This window comes from Bidens hawaiensis, unplaced genomic scaffold, assembly GCF_021521415.1.
Source record: "Bidens hawaiensis isolate Kalapana, Puna unplaced genomic scaffold, B.hawaiensis_p1.1 tig00005897_1, whole genome shotgun sequence".
Taxonomy (NCBI): Eukaryota; Viridiplantae; Streptophyta; class Magnoliopsida; order Asterales; family Asteraceae; genus Bidens; species Bidens hawaiensis.
Window position 1 is genome coordinate 1,077,575 of NW_027491387.1, and position 22,332 is coordinate 1,099,906.

The following is a 22,332-nucleotide window of genomic DNA, read 5'->3' on the forward strand; positions in this document are numbered from 1 at the left end:
TATAATCTCTGTGATTTCTTCTCTTAATCAAAGGTAAGTCTTCTTCCTCTTCTTATTTTTCATATAATGGGTGCGAAGAATGATATGGTTACTCAGAAGTTGTAATATCTCGGATTTTTCATATTTGTATTTGTTTATGTTTATCCGACTCGGGCGTGCAACTAGGATCTTTCGTATTTATAGAATTTTGTATTTATTAGTATTTAACTTGATTTAACTTATTTTATATCCTCATAACTATCAAGCTCGTCAAACAACTCTTAGAAACCCTTGAAATCCTTATTTTGGTTTTAAAAACACATTTTAAAGAAGTATATGGACAAAAAATGACAAATTGGAAACTCTGATGTAAACGCGTAGCGCGATCGACTGTCAGCTCAATATAATATGTTTTGATTACGTTTTAATGTCAAATCTTCCCATTTTTGACCCAATTTACGAAAATTAAGCTACAGGAAAAGTCATTTGGTCTTGCTACATGTCCAAGTTCAATCCTATATTAATAAAAACAAATTTGTTAAGTTATCAGGTCCGATGTTGTCATTAATTGATATTGTTTTGTTTCCTAAACAAGTTCATTTACCAAATAAATGTACTTGGGGTTTTTAATATATAAACTAAAGTCTGATAAACCCTAAAACACTTATGTAAGCTCAGCCTCCACCTCTAATTTTCATGCACATGGTGTTCATAGTGTTTATCTTTATTCTTCGGTTAGACTTTGGTGCTTTAAGACTTTTTGCTCGTATTTTGTCATCGTTCCTTTATCTTTCTGGGTAAGTTGCTGACGTGAGGTCGAAGTCTCACTAAAAAATAAACTAAATACAACTAATTAGATAGCAGTGAGTGGGTATCGAACTCAAGGAGTTTGTGGAATGCGTGTTTATTAGTAGCTTTATCAAATAATTAAATTAAACTAAATTGCAGAAAAAGTAAATTCAGATTTTGATTGATTGGTTTTACTCATCTAAAATGAAATAAAATAGCTTGCGAATCAACAATTAAGTTTTGTAAATCGATTAAGAAAAAGTGATCGTCCTAGATTTAAGGTTTTAATCAACACTAATGTTTATGCTCACTAGAAAGAACCACATAGACATAGTTCATGTTTGATTACTTGTTAGTGATAAAGGGAACTAAGCACTCGGATTACTATAATGCGAGGTTGTTACCCGATGACCAATTAACTAGCATTTAACCCTAATCCCTACGATGATATCTCAATTGCCAATGGCACCAAGAACGTATCACAATCAAACACAAGCAACAATTTACAAACAAATATTCAAACACCATAACAACTAAATAAACCTTGCAAAGTCATAAATCTAGAAATTCAAGCATAAACATAGTGTATCAAATAAACCTCACATCCAAGATGATCACCAATGGAATTAGCCACTCATGGTATGGTGTATCATCATCACAATTGTAATTTTCATATGAATCAAAACATAAAACCAATGATTGAAATCACCCAAATATTGATTTCTCTCCAAAAATCGCCTCCAAGTTATTCCAATGGAAATGATAGGTGAAAAGACACCCAAAAATCTTTCTAAAAAGTGAATAAACTCGCAAATTACGGGCCACGGTCCAGCCATGGTGGCCTGATCGGCCACTGTAGAGTGTATTCTGACTTTTTGGTATCAGACTGTCCGTGGCCCACGGTCCCCACCGTTGGCCATGGTGGTCTCTTTTTCCAGCATTTTTACATTTTGACAACTTTGGTCCCTTGAGCTTTCCTGACGTCCAGTAGCTTACAAACTTCCGTATTAGCTCCCAAAAGCTCCTTTTAACCTGCAAATAAGTCGTGTGGCCGTAGTTATCCTATTCTAACAATTTAACATTCAAAACGTAGATATTTAACTCGTTTAAGCTCAATTATGGGTCATCCTCTAATGCACCCGTCACATCCACACACTTAACCGTTGCTTGCCCCCAAGCAACACCTCAAACAACAATTTTTTTTATTTTTTAACAACCACCATACATACCAAACAATTCTGGTTTAGTCAAGGTCCCAAGTCATACCCTATTCCTTTTTTTTACTTTAGGCTTGCACTAGTACTATTGATATCACATTTATACCATAGCCCTCTAATCAAACCTAGCGTGCTTTCGTTTTTTACCCACACCTAACACACCTTCTCATGTTAACGCTCTTTTCGGTTATCACTCACATATATTCAATCGTAACCAATTCTCCTCGCATACGCTTGTATTACCGTCAAATCTCCACCTATATAAATGCTTTGACACGCATGCAAATCCAGAGGACGTAAGATGGGTAATAACGGGGCTATGTGTAAGGGTATAGAATGGGAATATTGATAGTTGCTTAGGCGATCCGATCCGGCTTATTACGTACAAACTAAGTAAACATAACAATAAAATAAAAACTATATACACCAGTAACATTTTTTTCGTTACTCCATACTTTGAACAATAAATCTAAGAACTTTTTTTTATTTTTTTAAGATCTAAACAAATAAGACATACTTCATATTAATTACCGACTAAAACAAATATAAGTACAAGGAATAACCTACTAAGCCGGATTGTCTCGAAAATGTAACAACGGGGTTGATTGATAAAAAAAATAAGTCTAATAATGGCTTCTAAAGGAACCAAGCCCCCGCAACTCTCATTAACCACGCTCATATGTGTAATGTATAAGGCCCAACCCTCAAAACCCACACTCGCACTCTTTTAGAAGAGGCTTTAACCTAATTTCATGTATCATTTGTGCATTTATGTCTAGCTAAAGTCTCAAAATGCATTGATCACACAAGTTCTAACAGAGAATATCAAATCTCTCACCATTCTTCACTTTCTCAATACAAGAGTGTATACTGGCATGTAATGTGGGTTATTTTATCAAGAGCATGCTAATCTTGACTAGAATACTAAACATCCTCGTTTCTAAAACAACTAGGCAAACTTGTTCATTAGGGAATTATGACCATGAAAAAGGACCAAAACTTTACCCCACCATCTTACTACTTTCCGGTTTTCTTTTAGCTTTATTTTTCTTATTTTATATATATACATATATATATATATATATATATATATATATTTAAATTCCTCCCATCCTTGACAGAGAAGCAATGGAAATGATCAAAATTCTATATAAAGAAGGGGGAGGCTATCTAAAACTGATTATGATGAAAAAGGCTCAAATTGTGAATTTGTTTGAACAAACTGGGCATGTGAGTAGACCTGAACCAAAAAGACAATATACTCCAAGGGTCTCCACTGTAAGTGTTCCCATCCCAAGAACAATATCAACTCTTCAAAGACAACAAAGGCCACCCTCAGATGTGGACCTACCAAAGAAATTGTATTTTGATTCAAGGACAAAAACCTTAAAGGTGATTATGTCTAATGGTGCTTTAAAGAATATTAATTCCAAGGATGACTTTCAAGACTTCAAGAAAGAATAGTTGGAAGAAATGGAAAGACTTAACCTATATGATTATCAAGACCGGCAAAGGTTTGCTGGGCAACAGAGGAATGAACTTTCTAGATTTTTAAAAGAACAATCTTGGAAGGGATTTCCTTTACTCAACAAAAAAAAGAAGCTAGAGCTCTCTCAAACAGAAAGAACAAAGAGGTAGAGGAGGATGAGTGATATTATGATGATTGAAGCATCCTACAAGAAAGCAAAAAGATACTCAGATCCTCTGGCCAACATGAGAGAATGTATTAGCATGAGGCAGCAAATGTCGAGGCCTAATGATGAAGTCTAGAAAAATGAAAGAATCTCAAAGATCATCTATGAACAGAATACTCAATCTTTTTATTTTGAGAAACTCAGATGGACTGGCCTTGGGCATTATAGAGCATGACACCGACTTGGAGTTTCTGCATGTGGAGGATCTGGATGATATAATCAGATGAAATCTGCCATCCCAACATCCACACCACAGGGAGATCTCCTTATTTAAAGAAAAAGCTGTTGTTGTAAAATTTGATAGAAGAAAAGAGGCTGGAAGCTCAAAGAGATGAATACCTTTTTATAAAATGTTTAAATTTATATGTAATGTCCATGAGACAGAATTCTGATATGTAAATTTTTCTTTAAGTAATGTAATTTTGCTTTTAGAAATTTGATGTGTATTTTGAAATGTGTAAGTAACCAACAGGTGTTTCGGTGCAGCTGAGTTTATTCCAATCTAGGGGGAGATTTTTGGGTTAAGAATATGATAAAGGAAAATTGGAATATTCTCGACCTCCTAAGAAAATGGCTAAGTATAGAAACCGAGCAAACTTAGGCCTTCGAGCAAACATAAAATTATTCAAGCAAGGTATTTTGCCTAACAAGCAAGGTTATCTTCTTGAAGTCTTCTAAGTGTTAGTTCGAGCAAACTACGCTTTATCAAGCAAGGTTGTTCTTCAAGTCAAGCAAGGTTTGTTTCAGAGAAAAATCTTGACTAAACCAAGCTAAAACCAAGTATTTTGGTGGATCGAGCAAAGTTTATTAGTAAACAGTGGTCCAAGCATACTTGAAGAAAGTTATTGAAGAAATTATCCTAAGGACTTTTATCAAGCAAGGTTCAACCTCGAGCAAGCTACAGTGGCATTAGCACACTTGAACTTGTTCAAATAAGTTAAAGACAAAAAGTTGAAGCTATCCAAGAAGAACAAGTTTGCTTGAAAGATATATATCGAGAAAAGTTTGATGTATCATGAAGATTGAAGTCTGCTTGAAGGATATTTTCTAAGGAAAATACCTTAAGTAAAGCTTACTCGAAGAACTGTTTCAAGAACACTTAATGGTTACCAGGTTTGCTCGACAAATACAAAAGCTTATAAGCTTACTCGAAGACCTGTTTACTTGTAATATTTTGTAATATGTTTTAATATGTTAAGAATCAATCATTAGGGTTTCTAGAAGGTGTCAGGACAAGCCTATTTAAGGAAACTTTAGGGCACTTTTATGACAACGAACACAGAGCGAATATTGTGATTTGACGGCTGTCTCTTTCCTGAAAAGAATATATTTGTACGGAAAAGCTGCTACAAATACAAACATTCCACCTAGAATCACTAATCGAATTTCATTGTATCCTTCATAATAGTAATGAAAATCTTTTGAGTTACTTTGTGTGTTTTTTACATTTTTGTCCGTTAAGCAACAATTTGAGTATTTATGATTCCACCTTTAATATTCATTGTTTCTTCAAAAAAGCAGACCTCGTAACCGTCTTGTCGACACGTTTGTGTTGGTTATGAGACTAATTAGTGTTTGTTTGAGTGAGTGAAATCTGGACCCATACAGTATTAGCAACTTGTTCACGAACATATTATTATTAAGAACATATGCTGATATAAGTTTTTGCTGATATGAATGTTGCGAATAGTTACTGATGGCCATATTTTTTTTGAGCAGATGTTAGTCTGATATGATACGAGCAGTTAAAGCTTACGAGCAGATTTTGATATGAACGGATCAGATATGGTCTGAATCCCAACAGTTGTTAGTGCACGGTTTTTGCGTCTCGAGTGTTTGTTTTTATCTTTAACGTATTTGACGTTTTGTTTAATGTAATAAAATATTATTGATTTAAGTTAGTTCGTTGTATGTAAGGTCTAGTTCGCTAAGGATGTTTAGCAAACTAGAATTAAGTTAAGATCTCCCTGATTCGTTAAGGATGTTTAACGAATCAGGAGATGATTCGCTAGTTTATTTATCTGTTTATGTATGTAACGAAGTAGTGTCTAGTTCGCTAGGAAATGTTAGCGAACTAGACCTATCTTCTATTTATAGTGAACTCTGTTCACAATTAATGTTAAGTTTTGAGAGTTAATTAACGAAGTTCTGCCCAATCTCTCTCTCGATCTTCATCTTAATTATATACATATATATATATATATATATATCTAATCCTAATAATAATAACAGATAACATACAATCAAGAGTAATCATGAACTAGATCCGTGTTAGATTAATTACATCCCAGATTTGTGATCTGTGTGAGATTAACGAGTTCAAACAAGTGGAATAAGAGCTTTCGGTGCTCTTTTACTCTTGAATTTGATAGTTAATTTGTTATTGTTGACCTTTAATTGTTATTGTGGTATAAGTTGTGTTTCCAGTTTGATTTAGAACAATTACGTATTAATTGGACTGGTTATGGATTGAATTGGATTCGATTTGGTTTTGGTAAGGTTATTGTGAGCTGTGATTGATTGGAATTGAATGTTGGATTGAGTTTGGAGTGTTTGGTTTGGATCTGAGTTTGATCGAGAAACAGAGAGTTGTTTATGGTCAAATTGGATTTGTGATAAGTATAATTGGATTACGGGATCGATACGAGTGTAATCGTGTTTGATTCGCGAGTAGTTTGATAGTTTATTTGTGGAATTTGGTTGACAATTGAGATTGTATTACAAATCTCCAAATCTGGGTTTCTGGTTTGGTGTTCTTCATTTCCAGATTTCTGGAAATCTTCTTTGAAGATTTGAAGACATGAATATTCAAGTTTGATTCGTTAATATGAACTTGATTCATTAACATATTTCATCAATTCACAGAAGGTTATCATTGCTTCATTTCTTCAGTTCGCTACTTCATCTGATTCGTATCAAGTAGATTCATGTGACACGTGTCTGCTTTGGGATTTGTGTTATAACAACCTGTGCCATGTGGCATTAGGTGTCAGAGTTTGTTACAAACGGTTGTAACTACCTGATTCGCTATCAACTGTAGCTGGTTCGTCATCTTATTCGCTACGTTTGTCTTAGTGATTCGTTACAGAATACTCGTTAATTCGCTAAGCCTGTACTTCGTGCTTTGCTTAGTCAATTCGTTAGTTTGACTAATTCGTTGACTGATTCATTGACTCATTCGTTGACCATCTGATTCGTTGACTCATTCGTTGATCATCTGATTCGTTAACCATTATATTCGTTACATTAATTCGTTAAATCTCAATTCTGATTCGTTACCTAATAAATCTCAACTTCGTTAAGGTTTAATTCTCTATAACTGTTCACAGTTCATTATACTGTTTACAGTTCGTTAAACTCTTTTAATTTTAATCCTTAAGGTTTCAAATTTTACAAAAATGGCTGGTATGTAAGCACTAGCTTCTCAAAAGATGTTGATGCAACAAATGTTGCAACTTGATACCGAGATAGTTTCACATTCGAAACGTCCTAGGTTGATGAAATTTAGCGATTTTGCTAAATGAGAACCTCGTTTTCGTGCTCATTTGGGTTCTGTTCACCATGTTTGCTCTTATTGCCTAGATGAGGTATATATGGCACCAATGATTGGTGATAACACTACTGGTTTTACTCCCAAAGCTATTTCTCAATATTCACAAGAAGAGAAGAAAGCATTAGAGATCGAGATAAAGGCTTATTCTACTCTTACTATGGCTTTACCCGAAAATATATTTCATCAAGTGGGTAGCATAAAGAGATATGCTTCTTTATTTCAACATCTTCGTATGAGAAGTATGGGAAATACAGCTGAGAGTAAGAAAGTGATGCTTAAGTTTCAATTTCGGAACTTTAATTTGTTGAAGGGAGAAACAGTTGAAGAAATGACTACAAGGTTCAATCACTTAATTGCTGAGATGGACAAAATAAAACTTGAAATTTCTGAGACTGATAAAATTGACACTATTAAGAGTGTGCTACTAAGTACTTACTCAACATTTCTAATGGTTTTGAAAGAGATTGATTATTTCTTAAATGAAGACTTGACTGCTATGGAATTCTTACAAAAGATTGAGGCAAGAGAATACGATCTTAAATGTCAGAAATCTTCCAAGGAAAGTCAAGATCCTGCTTTATATGGTGGTAGTATGCCTCTAAGTTCAACTATCTCTCCGATAACTGCTTTTCTTACCCAAGCTGCTAGTGAAAATGAATCAACTATCTTTAATGATCCAAGAGCGTGTTTTTACACTGCTGGTAATTCTGGATCATCTGGTGGTTCTGGAAGTTCAACTACTACTAATCCATTTGCTTCTTCACCTAGTGTCAACATGAAAGAAGCTGGACAGAATTTTGCTTTTCTAACAGCCTTCATGTCTTCATATGAAAACTTTGTTTGTAGTAAGATTGCCACAAGTGATCTACTGTTAAGGATTATGATCAGATTGATCCAGTAGTAAGATTGCCACAAGTGATCTAACTGATGAGGGTTATGATCAGATTAATCCAGATGACTTAGAAATCATGGATTTGAAGTGGAACATGGCTATGATCGTCCGTAAAGTTAAAAGATTCATGCAAAAGACTGGAAAAGATCTTCCAGCCTTAAACAAGAAATTGGGATTTGAAAAGTTGAAAGTGAAATGTTATAATTGTCAAGAATTTGGGCATTTTGCAAAGGAGTGTGACAAACCGAAGAAAGAGTATACTGGTCCTCGTGGTCAACATCAAAATTCTTCTACACCACGAGGTAGTGATGCTGAAAAGAAACCATCTACTTCTACATCACAAGCTTTGTTGGCAGATGGAAATGATTGGTCACAACGGTTACTATGTAATGAAACTCAAGCAAATCTGGCTATGTTTGGGCTGATAAAAGACTGTCATGATGCAAGTGAAAGTGAGCTGTCTTCTGATAATGATTCTTAATCTGATTCTGATAATTCATGTGACAAGTCTCCAACTGTATTTGCTTGCATGGCAAAAATCAATGAGGTTAGTCATTCTATCTCTGCTACTTCATCTGTTAAAGTATCATGCGTTGACTGTGAATCTAACAAACCTAAGTTACAAGCTTTAAAAAATTATAATGATAATCTAGTAAGAGAAATTGCTTCTCTGAAGGATACTTATCGACAATCTCTTGAATCTCAATGAAATCTCGAGAAAAGATTGAAGCATTGTTGACAAGTAACCATGATCTTAAAGCTGAGTTATCTGTGAAAATGACAATTAATGACCAAAAGTTTCAAGAAATATTGAAACATCGTTCAAAGATAACCGAGCTTGAGAATGAGGTTCTTGAGTTGAAGAACAAATTGGGTAAATTTAGAAATTCTTCTTTTCTGTTGAATGAAATTATTGAAGTGTCTGGAAAAAAAAAGATTCAAAGAAAGGCATTGGTTTTGTTGAAATTCCGCCACCTTTTCACAATGATTATAAAATTAATCCTTTTGCTAGAAAAGAAGAGGATTTGATTGAAAAAGAATCTGTGATTTCTGAAAAATCTAAACTAGTTAAACAGAAACTATTAAAACCCAAGTTGCTCCTCAAGAACCTCATGTTGAAAGCAACAAAGTCTTTGTTGAGAATGCTGACAAAGTGATTATCGAAGACGTGTTTGAACCTGAGGTAATACACAAGAATAAGAACATTCCAAGTTCTAATCATATTCTTTGCGAGCCTTAAGAATTTGAAGAAGCTGTGTATGGTTCATTCCAGTCTCAAGTGAAAAAAGAAGAAACTGTGAAACCCAAGCCAATGAAGGCAAAGAAGTCAGATAAACCAAAGATTTCTGATGAGGAATTAATGCGTTTTATTAATCCTCCTAGTTCTAAGCCATCATCTGTTAGAGTTTTCAAGTTGAAAGGAATTGATACCATGTTTTCTGAGAAAGACATTCCAATTAGTATCATTAAACCAGAACTGATTGAGAGTATATTTCAAAATGAAGCATCATAGATTCAAGAACTGAACGTCTTTATGTTCAAGCAAAAACATCAACTTCTTCTGATCCATTGACTAAAGCCAAGCAAGTTTTAACACATGCTAAAAAGATTAAATTTGTAAAGTCAACAGGAACAGATACTCTGAAAAGTTTTTCAAATAGCTCTAACATAGATTATTACTTGAAAAAGAAATCTGAGTTATCTGATGAGTTTGCTAAGAGCATGACCAAAAATGTGAGCCATCATCAATCTTTTGCATCAGTTTCTCCAACTAATTCTTAACATCATCGTGTGGACATGCGAAGCTGTTTTCTTTGCGGTCAGCATGGTCATGTAGTGAGAAATTGTAGTCAAAAGAGCTATCAGAATCTTCATCCTTTTATCAAAGACCATTCCAAACCGGTGCCTTTGGTAAAGGAGATTCTTAAACGACCAGTGTCGTATGCTGATGATACTCATATTATCTTCTCTAATGTGAATCCTCGAAAGGTTATTCATGTTAATGAGACTCATGGTCAAGTAAAACCCAAGTTTATTCCAACTGCACCGTTATGCAAGAATGAAAATTCAAATGTGGTTCAAGTAGCTTACTTAAGACGAAAGTCTAAGAAGCCGGTAACTTATTCACAAGTGGTTGAAAAACAGTTGAAGTCTGTTAAAATTAATGATCAACGAGAAAACCAAAAGGTGCCCAAGACTGAGGCCCGAGCTACCTTTTTGAACTAATCATCTTTACTTTGTGTGTAGGGTACATCCAAGACTGTGTCTGGTGAAAACTGGATAATGGATAGTGGATGTTCTCGTCATATCACTGGGAATCTCGACCTATTATCCAACGTGAGAAATATTCAAGGGGGTTATGTAGCGTTTGCTGGGAATTCTGGGGGCATGATCACACAAGAAGGTGAAGTTTCAAATGGTCACGTTACTTTTGAAAAGGTCAATTGTGACAAGGTGGATCATAACTTATTAAGTGTGTCGCAGATTTGCGATAAAAAATACACTACGATATTTACTGACAAAGAATGTCTTATCTTGAAACCGGGTTATGTGATTCTTGAGGAGATGGTTGTCACGCGATCACCATGATCAACTGATATTTATGTTTTAAACATGAGCTCTAAGCTATCCACATCGATCGAAACATGTTTTGTCTTGAAAGCAACCGAGAAAGATTCGATTCTATGGCATCGTAGAATGGGTCACATACATGTTCAAAAGATGAACTATTTAATGGCTAATGACTTAGTGGAGGGTGTCTCAATGAAGAATTTTAAATTATCTGATCACTGCATTGCATGCAAAAAGGGCAAGCAGAAGAAGAAGACACATCCCTCTAAGTTATTAAACTCCATTAATACTTCTCTTGAACGACTTCATATGGATTTGTTTGGTCCTGTGAATCGTGCGAGTATTTCTGGGGATTGGTATTGTCTTGTGGTGACTGATGATTATTCAAGATACTCATGGGTGTTATTTATGAGTTCGAAAGATCAAACACTGGTTTTGGTACAAAACCTTATCACTAAGATCGAATCACTATACAAACAAAAGGTGAGGAGAATCCGAAGTGATAATGGTACTGAATTCAAAAACACTGTATTTGATTTCTTTTGTGTTCAAAAAGGAATTCATCGAGAATACAGTGCACCTTATGTACCTCAACAAAATGGTGTTGCTCAACAGAAGAATAGAACCTTGATTGAAGCTGCACGAACTATGCTCGCTGATTCTAAGCTTCCCGTCCAATTCTGGAATGAGGCGATGAATACAGCTTGCTATACGCTTAATCGAGTTCTAACTGTTAAACGACTCAAAAAGACAAGTTATGAGTTGTTGAATAATCGAAAACCTAACTTAAAGTACCTGGAACCTTTTGGGTGTTCCTGTACCATATTGAAGAAGGATGCGGGTAAATTTGACGAAAAAGCTATCGAAGGGTATTTCTTGGGATATGCATCTCCAAAGAAAAGGGTATTTAACTTCACGTCTGGTTGTGTTGAGGAATGGTACCATGTGGACTATCAAAAGTACACAACTCCTCCTCAAGGGAAAGGTCCCAACTGGATGTTTGACTATGATAGTTTATTTAATTCATTTACTCCATCGACTGAACACATAGACGAAGACCTGGTTCGAGCATACTTTGAAGATCATTTGACTATTCCAAGATTTTCAAGTTCTAATGATGTTGAAGATCCACCCATAGCTCCAACTGAGGAACCTCAAGTTGTTTCTCCTGTTGCTTTTGATAATGTATCTACTTCTTCTGATGGTGAGCAAGTTAATGATCAAGTTATTGAACTTGATAGTGATGTTTCATCTCCTAAGCTTGGTGAACATTACACTAACTTATTTGATAATGTTGTTGTTCCTGAGAACCCTACTCTTCGGATTCATGGTTATCATCCACAGGAAAACATCATTGGAGAACTTGATGTAGGCGTTCATACACGTCATCAAGTTGCTTCGACAATTGATAATAATGTATTGTGTGCATATACTGATTTACATTCATCGGGAATTGTAAATCTTGTGAAATTCACTTGCTTTCTATCTCAAGTTGAGCCAACAACGGCTCGTAAGGCACTTGAAGATCCTTCTTCGGTAGAAGCTATGCAAGAAGAATTACAGCAATTTGCACGTTTGGGTGTTTGGGATTTAATCGACAAGCCTGCTAGAGTCAAGAAAGCGATTCTGACTAAGTGGGTATTTAAGTGTAAGAAAGACGATCGAGGGGTGATTTTCAGAAACAAAGCACGTCTAGTGGTGCAAGGTTTTCATCAGCAAGAGGGTGTTGATTACACAGAAGTATATGCTCCAGTTGCAAGATTAGAGTCGATTCGTATCTTCCTGGCATATGTTGCTTATAAGAATATCAAGGTCTATCAAATGGATGTTAAACGTGCTTTTCTCAATGGTGAACTACACGAGGAAGTGTTTGTTTTAAAGCCTCCTGGTTTTGAAGATCCTGATTATCCAGACCGAGTTTAACGATTAAACAAGGCCCTGTATGGTCTACATCAAGCCCCGAGAGCTTGGTATGGCACGCTCGCCGACCATCTGACTGATAACGGCTTTAAACGAGGGACTGTCGACTGCGCTTTATTTCATAAACAGTTGATGACGATCTTCTCCTAGTTCAGATTTATGTCGCCGACATTATTTTTGGGTCTACAAACGACACGTTGTGTAAGGAGTTCGAGAAGTCCATGCAAACAAAGTTCGAGATGAGTTCGATGGGAGAGATGAATTTCTTTTTAGGGTTGCAAGTTCACCAGTCCGCTAACGGAATCTTTATTCATCAGACAAAGTATCTGAACGATGTCTTGAGCCGATTCAAGATATCTGCCGGAAAAATCCCTTCTACTCCTCTCCCCGTGGGTCACAATTTATCACCGGATGAATTGGAGGATACCGTTGATCCTACCCTCTATCGGGCCATGATCGGTTCTTTAATGTATCTAACGGCTTCTCGCCCCGACATTATGTTTGCTGTTTGTCTTCGTGCTTGGTTTCAAGCAAGTCCACGAGTGACTCACCTAGCTGCGGTTAAGAGAATACTTCAGTATTTGAGGGGAAATCCAGACATCGGGTTGTGGTACCCCAAGGATGATACTTTTGACCTTACTGCTTATTCAGACTCGTACTATGGAGGTTGCAAGATCAACTTCAAATCAACGACTGCAGGATGTCAATTTTTAGGAAACCGGCTTGTTTCCTGGCAGTGTAAGAAGCAGACAACAGTCTCCACTTCAACCGCCGAAGCCGAGTATGTTGCAACCTCGAGTTGCTGTTCCCAGGTTTTGTGGATACAACAACATCTTCGCGATTACGGTTTGAAGTTTCTTACTACTCCTATTTTGATTGATAATTCTGCTGCAATTTCCGTCACAAAGAATCTCGTACAACATTCGAAAACAAAACATATCGAAATTCGATATCACTTTATCCGGGATTGCATTGAGAAGAAGTTGATTGACCTTGAGAAAGTACATACTGACTTTCAGAAAGCCACTCTGTTTACCAAAGCTTTTGACAAAACGCATTTTCAATTTTTGCTTGGTTTAAATGGATTGAAGACCCTAGCTGATATCCTTAAACAAGGATGACTATCTTTATTTTCTGTTATCTCTTTTAAAATTTATTTTGGTTTTAGGGGGTGAAAATCTAAAAAATACAAAAAGATTGTGCCTTTCGTTTGTTTAGATAAAACCCAAAAACATTAAAAATTTAGAAAAATAAAAAATATTGTGATTTCTTTTCTTTAATGTTTTCCCTTTAAAAATTTTTCTTTGAAAAACCAAGAACATTTTAAAATTTGAAAATCCAAAAAGATTGTGATTTAAATTTGTACTAAAAAATCCGAAAATCCAAAAAGATTGTGAAGTTTATTTTGTTTATAATAAAAGAGATAAAGACAAAAATATTGTGTTTTTTTAAGTATGTATAGAGAAAAACCAAAAAGATTTTTTGCATGTGTGTGCTGAAAATTATGTCAACTATTTATATTTGAAGGGCATGTACATATATATGTTTGGTCCAGACATTTAGTTGTAAATGATTGGGTTAGCCATTCACCTGATAATGGAAAATAGTTGGGGCATTCGTTATGCGTTTTTAGATTGTTTTCTCGCTGAAAATAATGTCGGTTATTTAAGTTTGTGAAGCACGCTTGCATGTCTTGGTCCTATTATTCACTTGTTTAATTGATAGAACAACCATTTATTATAGACTTAAGTTAACTGGGGCGATTAAATTTATCTTTATTTTTATTTTATGTTCCTCAAAATTTTGAGTTTTTGAAGCAAAAAGAGAAAATGATAGTACATTGATTATCTAGACTCCAAATCCAGCAAGAAGTAAGCTTAAAAGACTGTGTGCTTAATTGCATTGGTGCATTGGCAGGTCTTAAAACAAATAAGTAGAGTAAAGTATGTGATATAAACATAAAGAAACGCCAAATTGAAAGGGGTGTTAGTCTCTAGAAAAGTCTTGGTGAGGATGGCAGAAATGTAATAATCTGTAATACTCAAGCCTTATATTTGTTTGATCAACCAAAAAATAAAATAAAGAAAATTACAAGCTTTAAGGTTCTGGACACTGTGAGTCTTTATGCGGCTTAATCATCTGGGTATTCATATGCATGAATATTTCATTCGCTTTTAGAGCAAACCCAAAGTCATTAAACTTGATCACTGCTGTACTTCGTACAAATTTCCAAATTACTGACTTGATCAAAATCCACAGTTAGTCATACATTGTTCCTCCCTTGCGCGCGTCTTAACACCATTAAGAAACGGACCCCAGGGGATACAATGTATGTAAGCCGACATATGGACTCGTGCATATTCACTCATAGTAACAGAAAATCAATGCATTGCTCATAAATTTCTACAAAAACAATTTTTGATCAACAATATAATGGTTTAAGTCAATTTGGGGTGATATGGCAAAAATCAAATTAAGCTTGAACCGAGATTAGAGGCTGATAGTTTCTGATATTCTGTGCTCTAATTGAAACAATTAATCATATCACAAAAACACTTGAAAGTTGGTTATTAGATTTAAGTGGACAACAATACCAATGACCGACTTAACGCCAATCATAATATCGCTGAAATATAAAACTGTGATGGAAGGGCAATTTGGTCAATATGATTCTCTGCTCAAACTCATCAAAAATACAAAAAATATGTTCTATTTTTGAAAAACATATAAAACACAAAAATATTTTGTATTGTTTTTGTTACAGATTCTTTTCATTAAAATACTTACTTTATATATTGCAAAATATCAAAAATATTTTTCATTTCGTTTTACATATTATTTAAATGATTTAGTTATCGGTTTCAGAAAGTGAAACGGTTTTTAAAGTATTTGATTATCGGGATAAAGGTTCTCGGTGATTCTTTTAAAATTGATTTAAATTCATTAATTCTTTTATTTATTTATTTATTCTATTCATTTAATTATTTATTTATTCTTTTAAAATTAAATAATGTTTAATTCGTTATTTATGGATAACGAATTAGGGTATCCTTTAACGAACTACAGTCTAGTTCGTGCCTCTAATTTGCTTCCGCACTCTGTAATGAAATGCATCTAATTCGTTATGCATATTTAACGAATCATGACATGATTTGAATTTTAATTCGTTATACCATGTATTCAAATAAGGTGAACGAATCAGCGGATTCGTTATTTAAATCTCTAACGAATCTGTTTGATTCGTACATAGGGTACATTGGGTAGCGTGTAATAGTATAAAAGACATGTTAAATGAACCGTCCTTCACTATTCACCTTTCTTCCTTATACCTAAAGAAACCCTGTTCAAATTTTCACTGTTTTTTCGACTTTTAAACTTCCAACTTTTGAATGCATCAGTGTGTTACTAAGGTATAGATGATCACTTCTATGTGTTTTTTGTCAATAATGTCACATTATAGATAGGCTATTTAAACACTTTTGCTATAAGGTTTTTTACGAGGTTTAAAACTCTGTGTAATCTTGGCTATACTGTGTTAAAATCGCTCATTTTGTTATTATTGTGATCGGAATGTGATTCCGAGACTCTTGGTAGACTTTAATCAAGGTTTTATTATTGTTTTCCGGGTCGATTAATTGTTTATGTTTTCAAGGGTTAATGCTTTGTTAACACTCCGATTAAACCTAACTTATTTCACGGTATTGAACTTCAATTTCAACTCCGTGTGCTTCGTATTGTGTTTCCGAGATCATTACGCCAGTTGATTCGGTTATTCAACGATGATTATGGATTAATTGATACTGGTTTCATATTGTGACATTCAGTGTTCTTAATTGAATTTTGACTTTGACTATGAGAGTCAAAGATCAAGTCATTATTGACCATTCGTTATTCTTAGCGAATTGGAACTATTTAGTATCCAATTCGTTAATAAGTTACACGAACTAGTTTGGCGAATAAGTTAATCAACGAATCAGATTTGAATTCGTTAAATCATAACGAACTGGATTCTAGTTCGTTCTTTTGAATAGTAATATGCTAAGTCTATTTCGTTAACTTATTTACTTGATAGAGAATCAATTGATTCGTTACATATTTGTAACGAATCAGATTGATAATCAAAGGAATGACATTTCAATTTTAATTATTTAATTAAATTTACTAATCATTGTAATTAATAAATTATTCCAAAGATCTAACGCGTCTAGACATCGGTTACACACAAAACTAAATACATCATCTATAATACGATACATCAATACGAAATCGATACATTAAATATAGATTTTACTTATAAATGCTAAATATATATTACATCTTCTCATTCCTTATAACCGTTTATATTTATTTAGTGAAATGGCCGATCAAATGGATCAAGATCCACCCGTTGCTCCTTAAGAACAAGAACAACCACAAGATCAAGAACAAACTCAGGAACAAGAAGAGGTCCAACTGCTATCCTTTGACAAGAAGCACAATATCTGTGCTTATGTTGATTCAGATGTTGCTGATGAAGCTCTGTTTGGGGCTATGTTAGCATTTCTACGTCGTTCGGTGATACATTATGCTATAACTGCCAAACCTAAGGTTTATTTGAGTATTATTAGGCAATTCTGGGATCCTGCTGAGTTCATTGACATTGAGAATCACATTCGGGAAACAATCAATCAAACTCCTATAACTGTGGATGTTGATGTGATTAGGAAGGTGCTTCGGTGTAGGTTCCCAGCCGGATCTACACGGAAATATCTCGTTCTACGTAGGTGCGGAATCCCTACGTAAGACGATACGAGCGTAGAAGACGATACACGTTAAACACAAGCAAACACACGTTACAATACTCAAAAGACACGTTGTATTGCAACTAATAACACGTGATCTGTCAATCACCGATTACACTTACTGAATCATGCCTCTAAAATAACCCGTAGGCTAAACATATATACCCTTCGACAACTTCGCCTAACATGCTAGGCGAAGTTGTCACTAACTTCGCTTGTTCCACAAGTTCGCCTATATCAGGCGAACTTGTGAGACAAGTTCGCTTAAACATTAATACAAAAACCAACTAACACAATTACATACACTAGATACTGAACTACTGACATCATGTACCAACATTCGGTTTGAGGGTAATGATGATAACCCAACTGAGTTTGATAAGAGGTTAATCAAGGGCCTATTTACAAGGGTATTTTATGGTAGAAATATTGACGATTCTATGTTTAACAATAACAGACTGTGCCCACCTTACAAGTATCTTTTACACATCCTGATTCATTGCATGGGGGTCATAAAGGTGGATTTGATGAGTGTCGTATAAGTTTGCAATCGACTTTTGTGGCTCTTATTCTCAACAAGCCATTCAACTACTCGGAATAGTTTTCGATCATCTGAAAGAACAAGTTCAGCAGACGATTCAGAAAAAGAAGTTCTTTATGTATCCCCGATTTCTACAGCTGATAATTCAAGATCTTATTCCAGTCATGGTGATTGATCGAACATTAGTGAATGATGTTCTTGATCTAGAACACATGAAGGCTGACACGGTGCGTAGAATGATGATTTATCATAAGGAGAGGCCACGGCACAAACGGATGATTGGTCATATCATTAACTTTGATTATGTTATCCTCCCGAGGATTGCTGGATCCATGATGACTCGGATTCCAAGCGTGAGGGAGGAGAAGGTGGGAACGATGGTGGTAACGATGGTGATGATAATGATAATGATGGTGGAAATGGTGGTAATGGTGATGCAGCTCTTTAAGAGCAATAGGCTGCTGTTGAAGCTGCGTTGGCTGCTACCATTGCAGCTCAACGTGAACGTAAACATAAGGGTAAAGCACCAGCTTCTGAAGCTCCAGCAAAGAGACGTGTATCTACTAGTGCTGGTGTAATCATTGGTGTTCCACCGTCTCGTCCTGCAATTCCTCAACGCCCGGTAGTGCCAATTACTACTAGCACTCCGAAGATGAATTTAACGACGACGATGGTACCTCACGAGCATTTGGGTATGATTCCACAATCGGCCTTAACTGAAATACCATTGCCGTCTGTTACACTTTCTACCGTTCCTCCAACACCGTCAATGAGGCCTCCTCCACCTAGTGATCTCTCATTTATTAGAATTACAAGGCCTTAGGGACCAATCCAACCTGTTCATCCATCTTTGTATGCTATGCCACCAAACTGTCAGACATACATGCTTTTGAATCTTTTTCATTTGTATGAAAACCAAATGTCTGCTGATCGGATGAATCAAGAACGCTTGATGGAGAACCAGAAGAAGCTACTCAGTTATGTTTCTTTCTGTCCAAAAGAAATAAAGGCCCTACGTGAGATTGTTGAGTCTCAGGGGTTAAACTTAAAGAACAAGAGGATCTGATCTTGTAATTGACTTGCAAAGATGATGCTTTAAAGAAGATCAAGAATGATGAGTAAGATCCTGATGAGTCTGGTGCTGGCAATGAGAGTAAACAAACTCAAGACCCAGCTTCTGGTGTGGGTATGAATTCTGTTGATGATACAGGCAAACAGATAACTGTTTATCATGACTATTCAGCTGCCAAACCAATTGAGATGATTGAGGCTGATACGGTTATATTTATGGATGATAAGGGGGTGATTAGGAGCATGGTGAATGCTGATGAGATAGCTATGGGGCAGTTTGTTGATAAATCGCTGACACGAGAGCAGATTGCGATCCTGCTTGGTCTAAATGAAGATGAGATGACCGTTTTAGAGACTGAGACTGATGCTGAGGTAATTAATGATGACGAGATCTTGAATGATCCTACTGTGGAGATGAGGACAGATTTTATTTATGAGAATGAGGAAGTTGAGATGGAAGATGTGATTGCTGAGGATTACCCTGATCTATTTCAACACATCAATGTTGATCAGGGTACTCCAGTGTTTAATGAAGAAACGGTTAAAGAAGCAGAAGACTATCTTGAGAAGAATTCCAAAAGCAAGAATGTCTATTCTGATTCGCTTCTCGACCCATCTCTTGAGGAGATTAATAGTTGGTTCAGCCATAAGAAAGTTGGCAAGATTATCAAGGCGTATCGGTATGTTGATCAAGAACGGAAAGTTGAAGCTGCAGCTTGGGTCAAAGCAAACCAGAAGACCTCATTTAAGGCCATGTCAAAGGTGCAAGGTAATATTATTTCTTGGATGTTTGAGTCTGATCTTAAGGTATGTATTGTCAAATGGGAGAAAGGCGTCCAGTACTACGAAAGGATGTCTGATGTTCTTTCATTAACAAGATGGAACGTACGTACTCTGGCGTACCGTCCATTCATTAATAGAGGTGGGAATAAACATGCAAGTTGGTTTCACCAACATATGCTGTTTGAAGTGAACCACGGGTTCAAATTTTTTAAACCACAGATTCCCATCCGTAAGCGTCTCAATGAGATTGACCCAAGGACTGGTTGGAAGAAGTTGGTTCTTAAAGTAAAGCTGCCAAAGACGATGAAGCGGGTGCCAATGAAGACAATGAACCAACACATGCATCTATCCTTCAACCGCTGGTACTACGATAATCGTACTGGAGAGGCCGTCATTGTTCTTGGTACAGGGTTGTAGACTGAGCTGATAAAGATCATTGACCCGATGTGGTTGGTGAATTTAACCGAGACCGACAATGATGTGTGCTACACAAAAACAAGATTTTGTTTGAGCGCCATGAACACTATGACCTGGCTATGCAATTCCAACGCGTTGTGCGTGTTTGTTATGAAAACGGAATTCATAGTTGCAGAGACTGGCAGTCAAAGCCCTTCAAGTAATTTAAAGACAAAGAGCTCAAGACGAGGGGGTGTCTGTTAGTGCATGGTTTTTACGTCTCGAGTCTTTGTATTTATCTTTAACGTATTTGACATTTTTTTAATGTAATAAAATATTATTGTTTTAAGTTAGTTCGTTATATGTAAGGTGTAGTTCGCTAAGGATTTTTAGCGAACTAGAATTAAGTTAAGATCTCCCTGATTCGTTAAGGATGTTTAACGAATCAGGAGATGATTCGTTAGTTTATTTATCTGTTTATGTATGTAACGACGTAGTGTCTAGTTCGCTAGGGAATGTTAGCGAACTAGACCTATCTTCTATTTATAGTGAACTCTGTTCACAATTAATGTTAAGTTTTGAGAGTTAATTAACGAAGTTCTGCCCAATCTCTCTCTCGATCTTCATCTTAATTATATACATACATACACACATACACACACACACACACACACACATATATATATATATATAAATATATATCTAATCTTAATAATAATAACAGGTAACATACAATCAAGAGTAATCATGAACTAGATCCGTGTTAGATTAATTACATCTTAGATTTTTGATCTGTGTGAGATTAACGAGTTCAAACAACAGTTAATTTAGGTTAAGGGTATATCATGAGTACTTACTGCAGTTCCTAATCATTTGCTACTGATATAACTCTAAACAATTGCTGATATTGTTCTTCACAAGCAAATTAATTAAGTGTTCGTGATTATTGCAGCTGTTTTGAGAAGTTTTTATACGAATACTTATTGCAACAACTATGTCTATGTCTCGAGCATATATGATAATTCTTAAGCAGGTAGCATACAAAGTTTTATAAATAGATATGCTGATATTGCAGCTGCTGCCACATTATTTTGCAAGGGACACAATGGTAATTTTGATATTGCAGGAAGGGCATTCTGATATAAACAAGTTGCTGCAAGTTCTCAAATGGTTGTTGTGCTATTGGTTCAAACAGATGTTTATTAACGAGCAATTAAGCTGGTACGAGGGCAGATTAGTAATTTTCATGGGCAATTTTGTAAATGTAAATGTTGATTAACGAAAAGTTTGCTGATATGCTTAAGTATTGAACAATTAATTTTGTTTTTTTGCTGCTGATATAGTCAGTTGCTGCACAAAACAAAATGTACGAGCTATTGCAGTCGATATGTTTCGAACACTTCTGACCCGATTGCTGATAAAATTTGATTTAAACACGCATTTGAAGTTAGGGGCGGAATGGTAATAATAGTTGCTGATATGCTCCAGTCTATGAAGGGTATTTTGGTAAATCAGAGTTGGTACAAGATATTATGCAGAAAATTCAAGTTTCGAATGCCCTTAGTATATAATGGTTTACTTACAAGCACTTAGTAATTGGTCACAAGTACCTAATGTTAGCTTGAAAATATTCCAAGTAAAGATGCTCGTGAAGGTACTTAAGATAAGTGATCACGAGTACTTGTATTTCACTCAAGTACTTAAGATATTTTCTAAGTATTTTAATTGTTCGTGAAGTATTTGGCAACGAGTAGACGTTCCTTGTTGAAAATTTGGCTGAGTAACCTATCTACCCGTGAAGCAGTTGACTTTCTAAAGTCATATGGGCCAATATGGAAAAGAAATTTAATATTTGCTTATCTGTTGACTTTTTGACCATGTGCTTTGAATGAAAAATGTTTTCCCATGTTTGATTGACCGTTTGGAAATAGTTTTTATGGTCAAATCGACCATTGACTGTACCGGGTTAACAAGGGGCATTTTCGTTGTTTTTGAAGAATTTTGAGCAAAAATTGGGCAAAATCCACCAAAATTACACGACTTCAACAAGATGCTTATAAGATCAAGATGGTTGATTTATACAGTTTATTTCAAGAGTTGACCAAGTCAAATGTCAACTTTCAACCACAATAGTATCATTTTAAT